Here is a 6,000-nt window from a genome sequence, read left to right on the forward strand (position 1 = left end):
GTCATTCCCAAAACGTCAGTTAGAATCTCCCGATTCAGAGGGGTTTCCTCACAGCTCCATATCCTATACCAGAGCATAATTGGTTCTGTTTTAATTAAGTCTGTTAAGAATGGAACCCCCAGTTCCATGTGACAAACATACGACGATACACTACTCGGGAGTGCCGGAATATATCTTAAGAACTGATTTTCAACCGTTTGTAAGGGTTGGATATTACAATGTCCCCAGACTCCTGCACCATACAAGGTTATCGATACACATTTGGACTTATAGATTTGTAGTAGCACTTGAGGGGGCCTCCTTCCTAATTTTTTTGAAAAATTAACCAGTGCTGCGGTAGTTTTCATAAGAGCAAGTTTTCTCGTCTGCACAGCCTGGACCCATGTAGCTTTATAATATAAATATAAATAGTATTCCCAAATAACTAAATCTATTGATAACATTTATTTTTTGATTGTCAATAAACATCTCTCTGCATTTATTACTACCTATACCACACCTCATAATGAACATTTTTGATGTGTTCACCCTTAGACCTAAGTCTTGCATAAAAGCTGCAAAGCCATCCAATAATCTTTGTAGGCCTACTTGGGTGCGACACATCAGGAAGGCATTGTCCGCATACATTAATGCCGGTATAGCTCGACTTTTTATCATGGGAAAATCTTGTCCCGCTTTCATCAATGCTTGTTGTAAACCATTTGTGTAAAGATTAAAAAGAAAAGGGGCCAGCACACATCCTTGCCTGACCCCCTTCTTAATTGGAAAAGGTACTGTACATTCTCCATTAAGACTGTAATGGACTCTACCCTTGGCATTCTGGTAAAGATGTTTTAAAAAATGAATATTAGTGTAGTCCACCCCCATATCCCGAAGGACTCCCCACAGCCTCTCATGTCTTACGCAGTCAAAGGCTGCGGTGAGGTCAACAAACGCTAAGAATAGCCTTCCTTTTTTTAAAAGAGTATATTTACCGATAAAAATATTCAAATTAAGACTTTGTTCGATGGTTCCCAATCGCTTACGGAATCCAAATTGCAGGTCTGAGAGTGTTTTATTTTCCTCGGCCCAATCTTGTAGTCTCTCTAATACTATCCGCCCGCTATTTTCGCAGAGGAATCTAACAAAGATATCGGTCGTTAACATATGGGATCTTGTCTATTTCCCTTTTTAAAAATGGGAACTAAAATGGATTCCGACCAGATCTCTATGAGCTTAAAAGAGCAACTATCCGTAAGTACTTGTGTGAGTATTGGACCCTGTAGCTCTAAATTACTCTTATATAAATCCACCGGAATCCCGTCAGGGCCAGGCGCCTTTCCTCCTTTACTAGCCAAAATTGCCCTGTTTACCTCATCCAAAGTAATATGAAGTTCATTAACGTTTGTCGGACGTAATGATATACTTTCATCGCCTCCCTCATTTAAAGTTTCTACAGCATTTACAAAATCGTGGTTGTCAAAAAGTATCGAAAAATGCTCCACTCACTGCTCTTCCGTAATCGCTATTTCAATAGTTGGGGTGTCCCACGGCTCCAGGAAGGGTGCCCTTAAAGCTCTCCAAAAGCCCGCTCCGTCCTTAGACTCAGTGGCTTCGTAAAGGGTCTGCCAGAGCTCTTCCTTTAACATCTTTTTGCTTTCTTTTTTTGCATTGTTATATGCCTTCCTCGCCTCTTTTAAAGCTATCGGATTTCTTGGAATGCTATGGGTCATTCTTTTCAGAGTTGCACATGCCTTTGTACACTCGAACCAACCTTTGGGCTTTCTGATGGAATTACACTTTTGTACCCATAGGGCTTCATTAATCGATCTTGTAATATGTTGGAAGGCTGTCAGAACTATTTCATGTGTTACATTTTCACTTAAAATGGCTACCACTGCCGGATTACTTTTTGCCACAATTCTCTGTGTGATTTCTAGTGAATCAACCATTAACCATTTCAGGGCATAACCATTTTTTCTATTCATTTCCAAGTGTTGGGGGGCATGGACTTTTTTATGGTCGTGCTTTGTTTGGGGTATTAATAAATTCAGGGAAACGCTCAGTGGAAAATGGTCACCCAGGATAATATGAGTTTCGAATTTCCTCATTCTAGGCGCTAGGTTATTGGAAAGTAGGATATCATCTATTGTTGAGAAACATCCTCTTCCATTAAAAGTACTTTTAAAAGGCACCTGGTTAAGGCTTATCTTGTTTGCAAAACCCAAATCAAGACCACATGCCATTTCGTTTAGAACGTTCCCGTACTGTAAATGTGAGAAATGGGTTTCACTTTTTCCTTCTTCATTCATGATACCACACACATCAGTTCTGTTTTTGGAGCACAGTGTAATGTTAAAATCCCCTCCCCAAACAATAAGCACATCCCCTTCACCTTCACTTTGCATTGTTTTCAAAGCCTTTAACAGATTTTCCAGGATTCCCCCAATCTGGTCTGTTTGTGCATTGTTATAAACATTTACCAGTGCCCCTCTTTGCTTTCTCCCAATATACAACTCCATCACTTGATAATATACCTCCTCATATATCAGTGCTATTTTCCTGACATTTAGCATGTTGGATATGTAAATGACTAAACCCCCTTTTGCCCTCCCATAATTACCTGCAACAGCAGCCATTTGATACGTTCGATATCCATTCATATGTATAGCCTCCTTTAGCCACGTCTCTTGGAGACATATAATATGAAACCCCAATATAAAATCAGACCACACTGGATTGCCTATCTTTGATTGCAATCCCGCAATATTCCAGAAAGCCATTTTCATAAAATTGTCATTATCACTAAATGTTCCTTAGAATCCGTCTTCCTACATAGTCCTTTACTGGGCTCTGCCTTTCTTTTCCCCATGTTGGCAGTTGGTATCAGTCAATCAGGTTTAGTCAAAGTTCACACACACAAAGTCCACCCAAAAATACTATCCTGCTGTTAAACACAGCTAAGAGTTTACAAAAACTACTGAAGTTTGATGATTTAGTATATAAGGCAACTTGTGAAGTTGGGCAGTGACAAACAATTTTTCCTTCAAGCTAGCCGACAGACAAAATTAGTACAATGACAGTTATAGATAGCCACGTCAGGTACTCACCAAGGCAACCGACCATCAGAACCAAGGGAGGTGGCCCAGCCCGGCCTCCTCCGGTCTCTGACGGGCTAAGACAGGCCCGTCTTGGCCAGGTCTTTGCCCGTGCCGAGCCCGCGCGCGTCCCGTGCTGCGGGACCGGCTCTGAGATCTTATTGCGTCCTCCAGGGAGCGAGGGTAAAGTGCTGCGTGTCCGGCCCGGCAGAAGTCAGGGTCCGTTAGGAAAGTGCAAGATGCTATGCTGTATCGTTGCAGAGCGGTCTCCCGTGCTGCGGGACCGGCTCTGAGATCTGATTGTGTCCTCCAGGGAGCGGGGGTAAAGTGCTGCGTGCCCGGCCCGGCAGAAGTCAGGGTTTGTTAGGAAAGTGCAAGGTGCTATGATGGATCGTTGCAGAGCAGTCTCCTGCGCTGCGGGACAGGCTCTGAGATCTTATTGCGTCCTCCAGGGAGCAGGGATAAAGTGCTGCGTGCCCGGCCCGGCAGAAGTCAGGGTCCGTTAGGAAAGTGCAAGGTGCTATGCTGTATCGTTGCAGAGCGGTCTCCCGGTAAAGAAGGGTAAAGAATGCTTCTTTTTTTTGGAAACAAACTGAAGAGAAGTGTGCTAAAGGACAGTTTATACCTTTTTCTTTTGACATTCTTTTTCGCAGCCACAATGGTAAAAAAACAAAGGGGCCGATTCACAGAACTAATATGAGACAAAATCCTAAACTTACTACTTTTGGTATTCACAGAAGGCACTTACGATTTTGGGTATTCACAGAATGCACTTACAACTCCTAACTTTACATTTGCACTCGGGCCGGAAATTCTGCACCCTGACCGTACTTTCCACACCCGGAGCGTACTCTCCGCACCCGGACCATACTTTACAGCTAGGGCCGTCCTCTACGGCTCGAGAATTTCTCCGGCTGGGGCCGGATAAAGTGTAATCAATGGGCCGGATTGTATTTTTTACAAAAAAGAACATTAGGAATGTGTGATAAGTGGTAGAGGAGGTCATGAAAAACAGTTTGGGCAGGGAAAAGGGTACGGTCAGACACTACATCATAACCCAGAAAAGTTTTCTCCTTTGCATCATGGTACATGCTGTTTGGGCTCCCCTCAGTTTTGACTGCACAGCATGAGTGTATGGGTACTGCCTGAGTGAATGGATGAGTGCATGAGTAGTGCCTGAGTGTAATGTTTGGTGGAAGGGTAATGTCTGGGTCATTTGATGGATTAATAGCTAAAATAAGATATATTGACGATCATATCCTATAGAAACTCAGGTATTTGACCATAAGACAGGGCTATTTTGGCAGAGGTCATGCCATATTGCAGCCTCAGCCTATGTTGCAGGCAACAGCTGGGAGAAGTAGTCTTCTGCCAGTCGCTGTTTATATTCCAGACTGAAGCAAGCTGCAAATAGCCAAATTGCTATTCCATAATGAAAACACAGGTACGCTGTGCGAACCAGCTATGTAACTAAAAAAACTTACTGCCTTAGCTACAGATAGCATAGAAATAGCATGAATAGCATGAGGGTGTTAGAATTATAGAACTTAATAATGTTAGAGCTTTTCTTGTTTTTTTTTCTTGTCTAAGAAATAATTTGTTGCCTTGCTTTTCATATCCTGTGTGGTTGCCATTCATATTTTATGCACTAGAGAAGGATTTAAAAATGAACATTTTAAAATACATGTCCTGTTTCTTAGTGTTCATTTTTAGCGTGTTATTTATTTCCCGAAGAGGATTTGGAGTTCCACATGCCCATAAACCCATCTTCTAAGAATGATTGTTACTTCCTACAGAGTATTGCTCAGTGGGTTTTGTAATGATTGCAGTCCGACTGGTTTTTAAATTTGTATTGGCACATTGTCTTTGTGCCAGGGGTTTAGAAATCTGATCCCTGCGACTCAGGAGGGGTGTAACCCCAAAGAATGTATCAGTGCCAAGTGACTTACAGGTAATTGCTGCACTTTATAAGAGTCTATTTTTAAAAAAGGTTCTTCTAACTAATAGCTTTTTTTATTGAACTGGCTTGATTTTTGCTTTATTGACTGTGCGCCTGGTTGTGTTTAAATGACGGGACTGTTAGATGTTAGTGTTCTATTTTGATCTTTTATAATGAAAAGAAGAAAACCAGGGCCGGACTGCCCATAGCGGCACCGGGCGTTTACCCGGTGGGCCGCTAGAGTGGGGGGGCGGTTTTGGGCCCCTGGGGGGCAGTTTTTGTTACCGAGGGAAGGCAATATTAGCCCCCTGTAACAAAATCGGCCAAAACCGGCCCTAGCAATGCGATCAATTGCCCTAGCCGCAGATACAATTTTGAGCAAGTCAGTATACTCCAGAAAATATAAGATCACTCCCCTCGGTTTCTTTGCTGTAGAGGAAGACGAGAAAGATGACAACGGTCCCAACCGATGGGGGGCAGTTTTTGTTACCGAGGGCAGGCAATATTAGCCCCCTGTAACAAAATCGGCCAAAACCGGCCCTAGCAAACAGCTCGGCCGCATCCCCCTCCTCTCCAGGGGGGCAAGCCGAGCAGTTTGCCAGGGCCGATTTCGGTTCCCAGTCCAGCTCTGAAGAAAACATGTTCAACTAAATAATGAAGAGCCACAGTCTGACCTTATTTTTACCTGCCACAGCAGCTGAAGACCCCACAGATGACTCTAGAATTATGAGTATTTCTCCATGACTAATGATTCGGGGAATATATATTTGAATTTTTAGTAAATCTGAAATAATATAGTGTTCACCGATGATTCTTCTCTTACACTGAGACTGTGTAGAGCACTGTGATATAAAACTTAAGGTGGTTTAGGATATTATGGGGCACATGCATCAAGCCTTTTCCCGTTCTCAAACAGGCCGATTCACAGAATCGGCCCATTTGCGAATTGAAAAAGGCCTTTTCCTATGCATGTAGGTTTTGGCA

The 6,000-nt window shown here is 42.8% G+C and overlaps 1 long non-coding RNA gene across 1 annotated transcript in view; it reads right to left on the reverse strand.

Moving 5' to 3' along the window:
• Positions 1–3,473, reverse strand: part of LOC146805103 (uncharacterized) — a 50,310-nt gene extending 46,837 nt beyond the window's left edge. The window contains exon 1 of the long non-coding RNA XR_014967424.1: positions 3,090–3,473. This is a non-coding gene — a long non-coding RNA (uncharacterized LOC146805103). The remainder of the gene's footprint in view (positions 1–3,089) is intronic.
• Positions 3,474–6,000: the final 2,527 nt, after the last annotated feature.

The sequence above is a fragment of the Triturus cristatus genome, chromosome 8 (genome assembly GCF_964204655.1).
Source record: "Triturus cristatus chromosome 8, aTriCri1.1, whole genome shotgun sequence".
NCBI classification, from domain to species: domain Eukaryota; kingdom Metazoa; phylum Chordata; class Amphibia; order Caudata; family Salamandridae; genus Triturus; species Triturus cristatus.